Here is a 17,608-nt window from a genome sequence, read left to right as displayed (position 1 = left end):
TTTGATACTCCGTAGTCTATACTACTCCCTCCGTCCCGGAATACTTGACCTGTTTTCCTTATCGGGCCGTCCCTTAATACTTGACTTGTTTCTAAAAATGGAAATATTCTAACAATATTATATTATTTCTCACTCCACCCCTATTAACCCATCTACCCCCTACTCCATACAAAAAATAATTAAAAATTCAACCCTTACTCTCCCCCAACCCCACCTCTTAACCCATCCCCCACTAACTACATTAAAATAATACCCCACTATCAACTACTACCTATTAAATTAAATAAGTCAATTCAAGTCCCTTAAACTTTGTGCCGGTCAAACCGGGTCGAGTATTCCGGGACGGAGGGAGTATCTACCTTCCACAAGTTTGTATGTACCATTTAAAATAAGAATCAAGTATAAACATATGTAAAAATGATATTTTTTTTTTTTAAAGAAAGTAATTTACTACAACCACTACTATTGTAATATTTACCAGTTAAGAATCAAGTGTCAAAATAATGCGAATTAAATTCTTATGAACTTTTTCATCTATTATAAAATATGGTTGTTAGAGGGAGTGATGATTAGATAGCCACCTTAACAAAATCTAAGGCATACAATTGTTGTTGTTCATGGATAAGGAAGGTGATCATTATGAGAATTGAGAAGCTAAATCCTTTCTATTATGGATAGGCATGCAACCTAAGACAACCCTTCATTATGTGGGACTGTGGGACAATTTATAGACTTGTGGTCTATCCTTTAATATTGGAGAAATGTTGCTCTCATTAATCTTTGATATTTCTAACAATAATTTCCCCACCAATTTATAAAAGAAGAAAAAAAATGTTGCTTTATTTTAGTTTAGATAGAGGTTATCCATATTCTAAATGTAATGAATTAACAAATTAATATTGCAAATGTGTAGGTAGGACAATAGAATCACTTCACATAAAATATATCTAACACTTAAAGTAGATTTATCAATTATCATCCAATCAAATGCTAACTAAAATCATTAATTAAATCAAAGGTTATTTGAATGGAACACTTGAAAAAAAATTGTTAGACTTATCTATATCTTTTAATCTTTATCAAAATTGTGGTTTTGAGCATCTTCTATTGATTGACAAGACTTTCTTTATAATAAAAAAAAAGTGTTGATTGTAAGATATAATTGTATCCCGTAATAATTTATGTGAATCTTTAAAGATTCCAATATAAATAAAATTAATACTCTCTTGATAATTATTTAAGAAAAATAATCATCATTTGATATCTTATTTGATTCATCTCCATATTCGCATTATTTATGTTTTTAGTAGTATGTATTCAAATATAATACTAAAAATATGATGGAAAATTACATGTACGAAACTACTAATTTCCCACCCATATAATATTTTTTAACTAAAGTGCCGGGGTTTTCCACCGGCCAAAAATAAAGAATCGAGTTCTTCTAAGTTCTAACATGGTCATCTTTGGTGGGTGGGAAAGGAATGGGCCCAATGCAAAGCGCCATGGTTAGACCCTTGGGTGTACATAATCCAATAAAGGAATTTGGCTGGTTGAGCCCAGTGGTCCCTAATGGTTGGTTTATTTTCAGCATTCTGGTTTGTCTACCTAACTTAGGTTCTATCTTTACAAAACTACTACTCCGTATATGTTATCACTCCAATAAGGTAAATAGAACAAAGCCTAAATAAGCTTTTAGGTATTACTACCCTTCGTTTGTTAAAGAGTCAATTGCAGTAACCATTACATAAACAAAACATATAACAAGACTGAAACTATAACTCAACTCGTTTTTTTTATATATAATTATTGTTATTATCTTTAAATTTGTGACACACTACAAAATAAAAGTAAAGAAGAATTTACTAATACAATTTAAATTTTCATGCAAAAAACGTATTTTTTTTGTTTTTGGATATAGAGATATAGAAAAGTGACTATATTGGAGATAAGATACTTGATGCCTTGAGCTTGAGGGCACATACGTACATAACTTTAGAGCAATCCAAAAACACAATGTTGTTGAGGTCAAGAAAAATGCGGAAACAAAAATTCGTGTGGTTTCTCTCGAATATGGATGTGGATTCACCTTGTCCAACAAATTTGGATATACATTTACTTCGTTAAATTATTACTCCTTCCGTATCAAATTTGTCTTTTAGTTAGATTAAAGAATTGTATATGAGGACGATTGAACAAATAAGGTATAAGACAAACAAATAGTGACATCTATTTATGATATATAGGCAAATTTTTAGAGATTATTTTTCCTACACACATGCAATTTCTTAATATCCGTGATTTAACCAAATATGAATATCATTTAGAAACGGATGGAGTATTACATACTACTCCGTATTTTAATCTTGCAAAACTATTACACCATATTTATGAATTTATATTACTCCTTCCGTTCTCGAATATTAGTCTATTTTGGAATCTTATCACTATTCAAAATGTAAGAAAATCATCTAATTTCTTTTGCAATATGAAGTATATTTCAAACTATATTCATGTGAGATCTAGTTTTGTTTGTCTCAATGTGTAGTTTAACAATATCAAATTTTTACATTTCTTTAACGTACGTATTTGTTGATATTTACGTTTAAATATTGAGTTGAAAATAACAAAAACAAAAAAAAAGTCAAAATATGACTAATATTTAAAAGCGGATAGACTACCGACAATTGTCCGAATTATAACATAACTTTATTTGTCTTCAATTAACGAGAAGAAAGTCTAACAAAAATGACCGTAGGTACTTTGTGTATCGGGAGCTACAAATGCATATCTGATATGTGTGGTAATACACATATCAGAGTAAAAGACAAAATAGAAAAAGATAATATAACAAAAAGACAAAATACAAAATAGCAAAAAGGCAAAAAAAAAATAAAAAAAATTGCTGGCAATTAAATTTTTGAGATTGATTATGAATACGAAAAAATGAAGAAATGATACTTTAAAAAAAAATTGTTACTTGTTTTAAAAGAAATGATACTGTTTTTTTTAAAGAAATGTTACTTGTTTCAAAAGGAATGATACTTGTTTTTTAAGAAACTGTACTTTTGAAAAGAAAAAAACTTTCTCTCTCTATTGTCGTCTCCTTCTCTTTCTATTTTTTTTTTTCTCATTCTCTCTCTGTTTTGTTTCTCATTCTCTTTCTGTTCTAATTGTATGTGTGTTTGTTATTTAGTGTTTTGTTTTTATCTATTAATCTTTTTCCTTTGTCATATTGTGAGTGTCATTTGTCATGTTGTGGGGTGATATGTGTTTTTCCACACATATCTGATATCCGCTACGCCAACCTCCTTTGTAAGCGAAAACAGTAGCCGGTAGCGAGTTGCACGATAGCTATAGCTAATACATAAAGATAAGATCATATTAGTACTTTGATTAATTTGATTAGCTAAAGTGTTTTGCCTATAACTTCATGTGAGGTCGTTTTATGTGACAACTGGAGATTATAATCAGTACTTTGATTTGATTAGCTATAGTGTTTTTTCTCATATAATAATGTTACAGTTGGATACTTGAATGTCTTAATAATATTACCAAATATTACGAGTAGTATTCATGAATTTAAGAGAGGGGATGAGATTGAACATACTTGGCATTTTTATCCTTCCAAAATATATAAAGAAAACGTCAATATACAAAATAGTGTGTTTTATTTACCTGATTAAAATTGGTTTTTGTACTGTAATTGTATTGACTTATAACTTATTAGATGGAGTATATTCTGGTTATAAAATGATTTTTTTTTCAAGGGCTACCAAAAGTAAAAAAGCAAAGCAACTTAGAAACGAAATGAAAAGAACTAAATTAAGATGACAATTGATGAGCACCGGCAACGGCAACGGCCGATAATTAAGAGAAATTTTGGTCTCCCTTATTGTAGATTGAATTTAGATCGATATCTCTTGTTTTTCATTTTCTAAACTCATATTGACTTCCTAAAAATAAAAATGAATCTCATAAAACCTTCGTGCTTGGTGTTTGAACAATAGATACAAAGTTTTCAGTACGAATAGCCAAATTATTGAACGCATGCAAACAATTCCACAAAGTATTAAGTACTTCATGATTTCTTTTTTGTTCTTTTTTTCTTCAAAAGAAATAGGAAAATTTGTCAAAAATAACCTTTTAAAACACAAAAATTGTGAGAAAGGACCTTTTAAAAAAAAGTTGTGAAATAAAGCCCAATTGGAATTTTTTGTTGTGAATCAGGACCAAATGGGATTTTCCGGTAGTCAACGACTATTTTCCGGCGTTGACCGTCACGTGACACGCACGTGTTTTATTTTAAACAATTTTTTTTTTCAACACTTCCCTCCATTTTTCCCCCACTCCTTTACTATCCTAACTACCCAGAAACCCAAAAAAAAAAAAAAAAGCTTGCACTTTCTCTCTCTTCACTACTCTGTTGCTTCTCCTTCCTCTTCACCTCATTAATGGCAAATACTCTTGGTGAACCCTAAACCCATCATGAAAATCGATCCATTACAGCAAACTTGAAGCATACATTGCAGAATGTATAAAGATCTTAATCCCACCATTATACACCCACCCATCTTCACTAATCAAACGCTTTAACCCCATCCAACTCGCCGTTAAAATTATAACCTAGTCAACGACCCATACACCCTCTCCAATGGCGATTTTGGCCATCTTCTTCAGTTCTGCGCAAAAAATCGTCTCATACTCCAAGGAAAACAACTCCATGGTCGTATTATTGATCTTCAATTTTACCCTGGATAACTTCCTTGCTTCAAAACTCATCAATTTCTACGCTAAAATAGGTAACATCATTCATGCACGTAAGGTGTTCGATGAAATTCCTCAGAGAAATACTTGGTCCTACAATGCTATGTTCATAGCTTATTAAAGAACCCTAATTTCAAGATTCCCAAAATTGGAGAAACGAGAGCAAAAAAATTGGGGCTTTTAGTATTACCTCGTACGAAAAGGGCCGAAAAGCAATTGGGTTGTGCGAATTTGATTGATTTCAACCGAGTAGAAGAGATTTGTGCTTGGAATGAAGAAGAAAATGGAGGAAGAGCAGCAGAGCAGGAGAGAGAGAGATTCGACCCTTTTTTCTTTCTTTTTTTAAGTTAATAAGTTAGTTGGGGTGGGGAAAAAATTAGAGGGAAAAAAATCGTTTAAAATGAAACACGTGCGTGTCACGTGGCGGTCAACGCCGGAAAGTAGTCGTTGACTACCGGAAAATCACATTTGGTCCTGATTCACAACAAAAAAATTCCAATTGGGCCTTATTTCACAACTTTTTAAAAAAAATGTCATTTCTCACAATTTTTGTGTATTAAAAGGTCCTTTCTGACAAATTTTCCAAAGAAATATTAGTACGATATTTTTATATTTTAAAGTTGATCCTTTGAATTATTTAATTTTAGAGGCCCAATTATATAATAATACAATTCCTCATAAAATGTAGAAAAATTTTATCATTCTGTGCTACTTGTTTAACGAGAATTGTAATAAATCAAACTTCTTTAAAAGTATAAAGCTCGCTATGCACTCGAAAAATGTTACGGAGTACTTTGTATTTTTTAAAGAAATTCATCCTAAATTATTGTTTTAATTTGGACTAAGATACTCAGCTTCTATTTTAGCCCACAAACCAAAATTTCTAATCAACTGATTTTTAATAAATTGTCATCAACCTTTCACCATTCCCCCAACGGAAAATAGAATAGTTGTGAAGCAAATCAGGAAAAAAAATGGACCCCTATTACTGAATTCTGGGATCCGCCCCTGATCTTCCCTACTATAGATTGAATTCAGGCATCTCCTGTTTTTCCTTTTCTAAACTCATATGGACTTCCCAAAAATAAAAATAAGTCCCATATAACCTACGGTGCTTGGTGTTTGAACGATAGATATAAATTAAGTAGCCAGTACTAATAATTGAACGCATGCAAACAATTAATAATGGAAACAATAGCTTGAAGGATAAGGAGATTTATATTCGGCTATACTAAAAAGTCGCAACTAATAGGCCGGGATCGAAAGCATACATCAAACGCTTTAGCCCTTCAAGAACCACTCAAGAGCTCCAATGTTGGTCGATCAAGAGATAATTCTTATTGGAGGGCTACGTGGAGAGCCACTCCAAGAGCTCCAATGTACATGCTATTTAGAAAAAAATACTTGTAAAAGAAATGCATCAAAGCTTTAGCTAAGAGCATGTACATTGGTTGACTCTTCAAAAGAGCTCTTGGAAGGTTCTCCACTCTCTCTCTACCACTATCTCTCTACAAGATACACTCAAGAATTCATTACACCCAACATTGGTTGGTTCCCCAGTCAAGTGAGCTCTCCAATATCTTATTAACTATTTGGTGGTCCATAATTAATTGTTTTTTTAACCAAAATTACTATCCTTCCTTTTTTTTTTATAACAAAAATCAATTTTTGGAGGGTTTTTGGGTAAGAACTACCTTGAAATAGCTCTCCATGAAGAGCTATTCAATTGTCCCTCAAAAACCACTCAAAAGCCTCACTGCCAATAAAATAGCTCTTGTTAGAGAGATACTCGAAAAGCTACTTAAAAAGCCACTCCAAAAGCCCCAAAGGCCAAAGTACATGTTATATGCTTACAGTATCACAGTATTTGAGCCACTGTACTGTCGTCCACTCGTATAACTATAATGTTAGACTAATGAGTAACAACTTTAAGGCATTGGACCGTCCAAATATATAATGTCAAAAACTTTAACAATAACTTATTGACTCCCCATATTCTGAATATCCTTCATGTTTGGTAAGGAGGGTAATTCTCATTCATTAAGAATAGAAACCAAAATTAAATACGGTAGTACTCCGTAATACTCCCTCCGTTCCTAAATGTTTTTCCCGTTTCTATTTCGAGCGTTCCTATATGTTCTTCTCATTTCTATTTGTGGATATTACTTTTTACCATAAATTTCTTCACCATCCCTTATTTAATTCATTCACATTTCCCTATTCACCCACCCAACCCCACTTTTATGATTTTTTATTACTTTATTAAAAATATCTTCTCTCTCCTTCATTTCTTTATTACTTTCCTTTACTACGGAGTACTTTATTACTTTCTCTTACATTCAATCATTACTCTTACACCCAATCATTACAAGATTCCATTTTCTTAATTCCCACATCAATTCCCAAATGGAAAGAACATAAAGGAACAGAGGAAGTCCACTATTACCATTCTTTATTTTAGGATTTGGGCCCACCTTCCTAGAAAAGAAACCATTGCTTCCCATTTTATGTCCCTATTATATTTTATTCCATACTCTTTCAAATAACACAATTTCTTATTTACAAGTGGTGTATAATAGTAAAAGTTAACTCAAAATGCTTAAAAGTTAAGCTTATATAGGTAAAAGTTATTTATTTTTTAGTGATAATTTTTTTTATTTTAATAAAACTTATTTCTTCAAAATCACTAATAATACATAAAATTAATCATTTAACCCTTTAAAATGTTTATCTATCAACTTTTTTTTACAAATATAAAAGTTAATCAAAATTATGTAAAAGTTACAAAAAAAATGGGTTAAAATTTATCTTGGTGTACAATAATACACCTTGTGCGCGCAAGACTTTTTGTTCAAATAATCAAATGTAACCAAAAACTATTCCTCTCCAAATTAAGGTATCGGTATTTTTTATTTATTTTTTTAAATCTATTTTTGTTGTATAATCGAATCGCCTTATTTTGGCTTTATCATCAGTTTTTTTTTTTAAATTGTTGTGAAGGTGAAGGTGAAATATAAGAGCCTTTGAAGAGAAAATATAACAAAATAAGATTAGTTACACGCAGTTTACACATACATTTGTCCAAATTCATGCAAAAATCATGATGAGAAACTAACGAAGATTAGTCATATAAAAAACCCTTGACAATGGCGATTATTACTAATTACGGAGTACTAATTTAAACAAAAACAAATCCAAAATGATTTACGTACTATTCAACGAAAAAAGTGTAATGTACGTACTTACGTAAGTGCCACACTCTCATGCATTGGTTACCTTCCATCATCATCATCAATGATGCACCATCGATCTATTCTGTTCCAGTCACTTCAACTTGAAAACTTATTGTTACTGTAATTTGGTAGAAAAGCTAGTTTCAGTAAGGATCAGCGATCACTTATTCACACGCAAGTTCATCATCATGCATGTAGCACGAATGCCACGGATTTTGAAAGTCTTCTAATCATCTTAAATTTATGCAATTAGGAATTGCAAGTTTAAGGGTGTAAATGAGCTGAGAATCTCATTAAATAACTCGAGCTCGGACTCAGAAACGACTCGTTTGTTTAATAAATAAATCGAGCATATTCAGATATGGAAGCTCGTTTAACAAATGGGCAATTGGACATGGACATGTACATGAACATATATATACTTGTTTTTTAAATTAGTTCATGACCAACTCTACTTTTTTTTTAATTATATTCATGAACATAAATTTAATTCAGAAACAAATCTACTTATTATATCATCACCAATATTTACCATATATAAAGCTTTATTTTTATTTTATTTTTGGACATAAGCTTATAGAACAGGCTAAAAGAAACTAAGCAAATTTATTAAAATACAAAAGTGTTATAACGGATGCAAAGAAAGATTAAATTAACGTAATTAAAGAACGCAGAGATTTAACGTGGTTCACTAACAATGTGTTAGCTACGTCCACAGGCAGAGGGGAGGAAATTTTATTGATCTTGAGGAATACATATTACAGAATACGGCTAGGTTATGACCTAAATAGTTTATATAGTACTTTCTAGACAGATGCGGAAAATCCCAGAAAATAGGCCCAAAACAGATAACCCGTGTCCAAAATAACAGATACCGTAAAGTTTGGGGTCGTTGCCCCCGAACCCCCATCGGGGACCACGTTGCGTCCCTGAACCCCTAAACCAGGGGCGAGATCCCCGTGTTGGGGCGTTGCAGTAAGGGGCTTGACCGATTCAAGGCATTATCTAACAAATCTCCACCTTGACTTGAATCCTCTCACAAATAACAGATGTACCAGATGCACCATTATAATGCCAGATGTACCAGAAACTCCTCTGCCTCGGATTTTGCCCTCAAAAGGGCAATCAACAACTCCTAACATTTAGCAAGTTCAAACAGTGTTGAAACTTGCTATGTGGAACCGGCTTGGTGAACATATCAGCTGGGTTATCAGCAGTACCCACTTTGTTCACCTTAATTCTCTTCTCTCTTCGCACTTCTCAGTAAATGATACCTTACATCGATGTGCTTAGTCCTCTCATGATGTACTTGATCCTTAGCAAAACAGATTGCACTGAGACTGTCACAGTACACTATAGCTTGATCGTGATGTAGACCCAAATCACTAACCAACCCTTTCAACCATATTCCCTCTTTTGCTGCTTCTGTCAATGCCATGTACTCTGCTTCTGCCAATGCCATGTACTCTGCTTCTGTAGTAGACAAAGTCACCGTAGGTTGCAAACTAGCTTTCCAACTTACAACTGAACCACCAAGATTGAAAGCATAACCAGTCATAGATCTTCTACTGTCAACATCTCCAGCATAATCAGAGTCTGAAAACCCTGTCACCAAACACTCTGTATCACCTCCATAAATGAGACCAACATCAGATGTACCTTTTAGGTACCGAAAAATCCTCTTCACAGCTTGCCAATGCTCCTTTCCAGGTTCACCCATAAACCTACTAACCACACTAACAGACTGTGCTAGATCAGGTCTAGTGCAGATCATTGCATACATCAAGCTTCCTATTGCACTAGCATAGGGAACTCGAGACATGTACTCCTTCTCCTCAGCAGACTTAGGTGCAAAAGCAACAGACAGATGTGCATTTGCAGCACTAGGAGTATCTATGGGCTTTGCTGTAGACATGCCAAATCTTGACAAACTCTTCTGAATGTATCCCTTCTGTGATAAGAAGAGCTTCTTTTTGCTTCTATCCCGATAAATCTCCATCCCCATAATTTTCCGAGCCGCACCCAAATCCTTCATCTCAAACTCAGCACTAAGGAGATCCTTCAACTTCTGAACATCAGACTTGTTCTCTGCAGCTAACAACATATCATCTACATACAGGACCAGATAAATCAATGAACCATTTTCTGCCTTGCTATAGTAAACACAACAATCATACGGACTCCTGGTGTAGCCAATCTCTATCATATAGCTATCGAATTTCTTATACCACTGCCTCGGAGACTGCTTTAGTCCATACAAGGACTTCTTCAACTTGCAAACATAATCTTCCTTACCAGGAACCTGAAAACCATCTGGCTGAGTCATGTATATCTCCTCTTCCAACTCTCCATGCAGAAAAGATGTCTTCACATCTATTTGTTCAAGCTCCAGATCATGATGTGCAACTATTGCTAGTAGCACCCTGATGGAAGTGTGTCTGACCACTAGCGAAAAAATCTCATTGTAGTCTACTCCCTCTCTCTGAGTGAACCCTCTAGCTACTACTCGAGCTTTATACTTGATACCCTCAACTGATGTTTCTCCTTCCTTCTTCTTATAGACCCATTTACAAGTGACGATCTTTCTGTCTCGAGGTCTCTTGGTTAATTCCCAAGTCTGATTCTTATGAAGTGACTCCATCTCATCTCCCATTGCAGCAAGCCATTGGGTAGACTCAGTACATGTAACTGCTTCTTTGTAGGTGGATGGCTCATCAGGGTTAGGATCCACCTCTTCAGCAACCTGTAGTGCATATATAGGCCACCATATCTTCAAAACCATATCTCTTGGGAGGCATCCCATAATTAGCTCTCTTTGACCGATCAAGAGCCAAACTGTGCTGATTCGCTACTGGTAATGAAGAACCCGATGGTTCTGATTCTGACTGTGGTTGTTGACCTTCATCTTGTGGTTCACTCTCATCTAGAGTGACTTGCTGCTCCACCTGTTTCTCAACACTACCACTTTCTGACACAACAATAGACTTCACAGTAGGGTTAAGCATAGAATTTTCATCAAAGACTACATTTCTACTTAGTATAACCCTTTTTTCATATGGGGACCAGATTCTATACCCTTTAACCCCATCCCCGTAGCCTACAAATACTCCCTTTTTAGCTCGTGGCTCTAATTTACCCTCATTTACATGATAATAAACAGTATAACCAAAAGCTCTTAAACTAGAGTAATCAGCAGGCTTACCCGATCACACCTCAATAGGGGTTTTGAGGTATATACCTGTGTGAGGTCCACGATTGATCAGACAACAAGCTATACTAACCGCTTCTGCCCAAAATCTTCTAGTTAGTCCAGCATTAGAAAGCATGCACCTAGCTCTCTCCAGAAGTGTCTGATTCATACGTTTTGCTACACCATTTTGTTGTGGTGTATCCCTGACTGTATGATGCCTAGCAATCCCTTCATTCTTGCAGAACTCATCGACCTCAGACCAACAAAATTCCAGACCATTATCAGTTCGCAGCCTTTTGATCTTCTTCCCTGTTTGATTCTCCACTAATGCCTTCCACTGTCTGAAATTCTTAAAAGCTTCACTTTTATGCTTCATAATGAACACCCAAGTCATCCTTGAGAAATCATCAATCATTGACACAAAATATCTGTGACCCCCTAAAGACTCCACCCGGGAAGGACCCTAACAATCAGAATGGATGTAATCAAGTGTGCCTTTTGTTCTGTGTATACCTTTAGGGAACTTGCTGCGATGGAATTTCCCAAAAATACAATGTTCACAGAATTCAAGATCCGTGACCTTGTGGCCACAAAGAAGATCCGCTTTTGACAGAATTTGCATCCCTCTTGCACTCATGTGACTAAGCCTCATATGCCATAACTTGTTCATGTTCTCCTTATCAATCTCCGAGGATGCAACAGCAACAGAACCTGATAACGTAGAACCTTGAAGAAAATACAAGGTACCATGTTTTACACCTTTCAGAACCACATTCGAACCCTTGCAGACATGTAAAACTCCACCTTCACCCTGAAAACTGAAACCCTTGTTGTCTAACATACTCAAATATATCAGATTCTTTGTCATAAGTGGAACATGCCTAACATCATTCAATGTGCAGAATTTACCATCTGTGTCCGAATTTTAATTGAGCCTATTCCAACCGCCTTACAAACAGAACTATTAGCCATAGAAATATTGCCACCATCTACTTGCTCATAGGTTGTAAACCACTCCCTGCGCGGACATATATGGTAAGACGCTCCAGAATCAAGGATCCACACATCACTGTGATGCGTGTGCTCATCAACAACTAGAGCAATATCCTCTTCAGAATTGGTATCAGCTACCGCAGCAGTACCTGGCGATTTATCCTATTTCCTCTTCTTCTTGGGACAATCAGATTTCCAGCGTCCCTTCTCCTTACAGTAATTACAAACATCATTATGTTTAGGACCCTTAGAAACTGGTTTCTTGAATTTCTTCTTCCCCGAATTTCCATGCCCATAACTCCCACTAGCTACTAACCCAACAGCCTGATTATCTGTACCTGTACCAGTCGCCCTATGGCGCAGCTCTCTAGTGCGGAGGGACGATCTAACCTCCTCTAGAGAAATAGTATCTCTACCAACAATAAACGATTGCACGAAATTTTCATACGATAATGGTAAAGAAACTAACAGAATTAAAGCAGCATCCTCATCTTCAATTTTAACATCAATATCACGCAATTCTAATAAGATTGTGTTTAATTGATCTAAGTGATCTCGGAGAGGCATACCTTCCTGCATTCGCAGACTGAACAGACGTTGCTTCAGAAGCAACTTATTGGTTAAGGACTTTGTCATATACAGACTCTCGAGCTTAACCCACAGACCTTGTGCGGTTTCCTCCTCCGCGACCTCGATGATGATATCGTCAGCAAGACACAACAAAATCGTCGAGTGTGCCTTCTCCTCCAGAACGGCCATCTCATCGGTGATTGGATCTGCCGAATTCCTAGCAAGCGGCGCCCACAACCCTTGTTGTTTCAACAAGGCTCGCATCTTGATTCGCCATAAACTGAAACTATTACTCCCGGTAAATTTCTCGACCTTCACGTTAATACCAGACATCTTTCTCAACGAAATTTTAAAATCCTAGAACAGATCCGGCTCTGATACCAGTTTGTTATAACGGATGCAAAAAAAGATTAAATTAACGTAATTAAAGAACGAAAAGATTTAACGTGGTTCACTAACAATGTGTTAGCTATGTCCACATGCAGAGGGGAGGAAAGTTTTATTGATCTTGAGGAATACAGATTACATAATACGGCTAGGTTATGACCTAAAGAGTTTATATAGTACTCTCTAGACATATGCGGAAAAGCCCAGAAAATAGGCCTAAAATCGATAACCCGTGTCCAAAATAACAGATACCGTAAAGTTCGGGGGCGTTACCCCCGAACCCCTAAACCAGGGGCGAGATCCCCGTGCTGGGGCGTTGCAGTAAAAGACTTGACCGATTCAAGGCATTATCTAACAAAAAACGAAGTAGAAGTTGTAATTGTCAAATCATGAGCCTGCTGCACTTGCTGATGACCCACCTTGTTCACGGAACACCAATAAAAGTTTTCCCAACTTCCTTGATGTCCTCAAGCGTCCACATGATCTACACATCTAACAAAGCATCTCCTCTTAAAAGTTCCACTAAACGGTGAGAGTCAGTTAAAATTGTGACCCTAGCAATCACAGATTGAAACGCCCAACATAAACCAAGAAGACAAGTGTTAGCCTCTGCCAGCAAAGTTGAATGGGAAGTTCCTGGTCGCGCCTCTCCCAAAATATATCCATTCTGCAGCTGAAGACCTTGTAAAACCCATCCCATACCTGCATTCCTAGTTGTCTTATGCCACGAACCATCCACCATAATTATAGCTGGAGTACCCAGGATTTCAGTACCCGAAATTATAGCCCTGAAAAAACCCGATGTAAAACCTAACGTATCCTCTGGAGGATGAAGAAACCCTAAATAAGGCAGATTATGCCGATGAAGAATTTCATAATCATTCAGGCCTTGAGTAATAATTGCTTGAACAGTTGCTACAATTAATGGTCAATTCCCCTCTAAAAACACGGTTATTCTTAGTTAACTAGAGCCCCCAAAGAGTATTATTGAAGTACACTATTCTCTGACTATTATTCCCATCCTGGCTATGATATTGCCGGATATAAAATAAGAACCACTCCGAGAATGACGTGGTTCTATTGAATTCTGAGTGGATAGCTAGAGATCCACCTCTCCAAACATGTTGTGCAAGGTTACAAAATCGGAAAAGGTGTTGTATATCTTCTTCGTCACAACCACATAAATCACAAGAGATCGGAACTTCGATACCTTTCCTCCCAAGATTAACTTTAGTTACGTTGCTAGACCATTATGCAGAAGTTTCCACATGAATAATTTCCATTTAGTTTTAGGGGTATTCCATGTATCTCCTCTGTGCTTGAAAAGTATGTAGTGAATGTTCAACGGTTGCTGATGTGAGCTTAAGGGTTTGATTACATATGCAGCCAAGTACACCTAATGCCATGTATACATGAGATACATTTTTGCTCATTTGAAAATTTTAAAATGAACACATCTATCAACGGAGTAAAAAATTAGCTTTGGTTATACCAAACTTCATATATGCTAAAGTGCATTTAAGTATTTTAATGTGAGCTTTATTGCCACTGAGGCGATTATCGAGTGTGTGAAGAGATTAGAATGGCAAAGGGTAGAGTGTGGTTAGGGTCTAGCGATGGCGGAGAGGCTAATATCTGATATGTATTTTAAGGTACATATCACCCCACTAAACGACAAAATAGAGATAAGATAAAAATGAAAATATGTACCATTTTTCAAAGAACATATGCCATTTTGGAAAAATGGATGCCATTTTTAAAAAACCAATGCCATTTTAAAACAAAATTGATTTTGTCCTCGGGTCTAGCAATACTCGGACTCGTACCCTACCCTAATATTTTGACGTATATTCATACCCTACCCTTATCTTATATGGTCTAAAATTACAAGACTCTTACACGGATCCTATGGGTCTGATAGGGTATGAGTAGGGTCTAGAGTCTAGAGCGGGTCGCGATGCCTATTTCTTCGAAAACTTTTATCGGTTATATATATAAAAAATTATATGTAATGTGCAAAAAATAGTACAAGACCAACAATTAAATTGATAATTTAAAACAAATAAATAGCTAGTCTCCAAAAATCATCTTTGTCTTTCTTATACACATTACAATTTAATGTACTAAGCTCACAAATTACAAAATCTCAAGTTTTCAAACGCCAATGTTAGAGATTTATTTTGAGTTAGAGAGTGGTAGCGTCGACTGACTTTTTATAGGAGTAGAGGTAATTTTGTGAATTGCTTTAAGATTTTTTTTATTTTTGTTTTTTCATAGAATTGAGCGTGTAGTTTAGGGTTTGTGGTATGTGTCAAAAAAAATGGGACACTTATCCTACTCTACCCGACAACTTATATACCCATACCCTTCCTTTACCCTATTGGGTCTAAAAAATTAAGAACCATACCCTAGTTTTAAAGTAAGGTCCAATAGGGTCCGGATAGAGATATTAAGTACTACTCCTACTCACTATTACTTCGTTTTCCCCTTAAAGATTGTATCATCCTTAATTTTTACTTTGTTAAGAGTTGATTTGGGAAAACCAATAGATAAATTTATCATTTAGCATGTTTTTTTTTTGGTGTAGAAGAGGGAAAACAAAGCCCTAAAGAAAAGAAAGAGCAGGAAATACAAGCTAAAACAAAAGAAAGCAAAACAACATAAATTGACAGCAGCTAAGCATAGACACTAAGCTGCGGGTGCCGGCCGGTATCAGTCTTGCAATCGTCATCCCGCCCAAGTCCTCCAATAAAATAGCACGGAGACCCAATGGGATCGCCTCAAAGATCAACAAACGTTGCTCTAACTCGACTCCATGGTTAGCAAGCCAGTCAGCCGCCCGGTTAGCTTCACGATAGCAATGGTGTACCGTAACTTCCCAACCTTGTCTGTTGATCATACTCTTGCACCTCCGAATGATATGAAAATCCGGGGAGTTGGGGATAGTCGTATCAACCAATAGTTTGACGACCACCTCCGAGTCCACCGTGAGTTGGACTTTCTTAAAGCCCGCATTCCAAGCTATAGCCAAGCCCCTAAGGACACCCAACAACTCTGCTTTGGTACTCGAACATGTACCACGCCTTGAAGAAAAAACATCAAAGATCTCACCACGATGTCCTCTAATAATTGCACCACACCCTGCTTTTCCCGGATTCCCTTTCGATGTCCCATCTGTGTTTAGCTTGACCCAACCCATTCTAGGAGTAGTCCAACGCACAAAAACTTCGATCCTGCCTCGCTTCCTTTTCCCTAACATCAGATCATCTTTTCTCATTGCTCTACGCATAACACCAATTCTACCCATAATGAAGCTAATCTGGTCGAGAGGGATGTCAACTATTCTATTGAAACACCTCATGTTTCTCCATTTTCGTAACCACCACAAGGTGTTGGCAAAAACCAGGTACCAATCTTCAACCCACGTCTGATTATCCACATTCATATTATATATCAGCCACTCGAGAAATGGTTTAGAAAGTAGTTCATGCTCATTGAGCCAAGGAAACTTCTTCCAAACCATAGTAGCAGTTGGACACCGCCTCAGAATATGATCCAGGTCTTCCTCTACCGCACCACAGACCTCGCAACTAGCATCTGAAGTCAAGTGTCTAAGTACTCTATTTTTGTTTGACATTAGCCTTCCACGAAACACCAACCACAAGAAGAATTTAATACGCTGTGGGAGATCGAGTTTCCATATTGATTTCCACGACACTGCACCATCATTTTCCTCATCTTTTCGAATCAACTGCAAGGTGAACTTAATTGAGAAGCCCCCTAACGCCTCTCCATTCCAGTATACTGAGTCAATTGCCTCATGATCATCTTGCAACTCAAATGATTCTATAATCTGTAACACATCAGAGGGCAAGAAGTCAGCAAACAGTTCTGTCTTCCATCCCACATTAGCATCCCATAAATCTTTCACTGGTAAATTAATAAGATTCATGGGTGGGGGTTGCGTTACTCGCTGAATTAAAGGCACATTAGTCGCCCATGGGTGTTTCCAGAATAGGGTGTCATTCCCATTACCAACAACCTTACTCATTCCTTTTTTCAGAATATCCACATTCTCTACAATGCCCCTCCATGCGTTGGACATACCACTGCGAGCTTGGAACATGTCTATGTCACACCGTCCTTCACAGTATTTACTCCGCAACACACGAGACCAGAGGGAGTCAGGTTCAGAGAGAACTCGCCACCCCAGTTTAGACAAGAAGGCAGAGTTTGCTTGCCTCATTGACCGAATTCCCAGCCCCCCTAGGTTCTTGGGTTTCGTAATTGTTTCCCAAGAAACTAGATGTACCTTTCTCTGGTCTTTTGAACCACCCCGCAAGAAGCGTCTTGATATCTGTAACGCCCTGACCTCTAATTCAATTATTAACGCATAATTAGCAGCGGAATTAACCTAATTGGTCGGGGCATTACCAGCCGTAACTCCCTCTTGGGAATTACAAGGCAA

Source organism: Spinacia oleracea, chromosome 6, assembly GCF_020520425.1.
Source record: "Spinacia oleracea cultivar Varoflay chromosome 6, BTI_SOV_V1, whole genome shotgun sequence".
Classification (NCBI taxonomy): Eukaryota; Viridiplantae; Streptophyta; class Magnoliopsida; order Caryophyllales; family Amaranthaceae; genus Spinacia; species Spinacia oleracea.
This window is presented reverse-complemented; position numbering follows the sequence as displayed.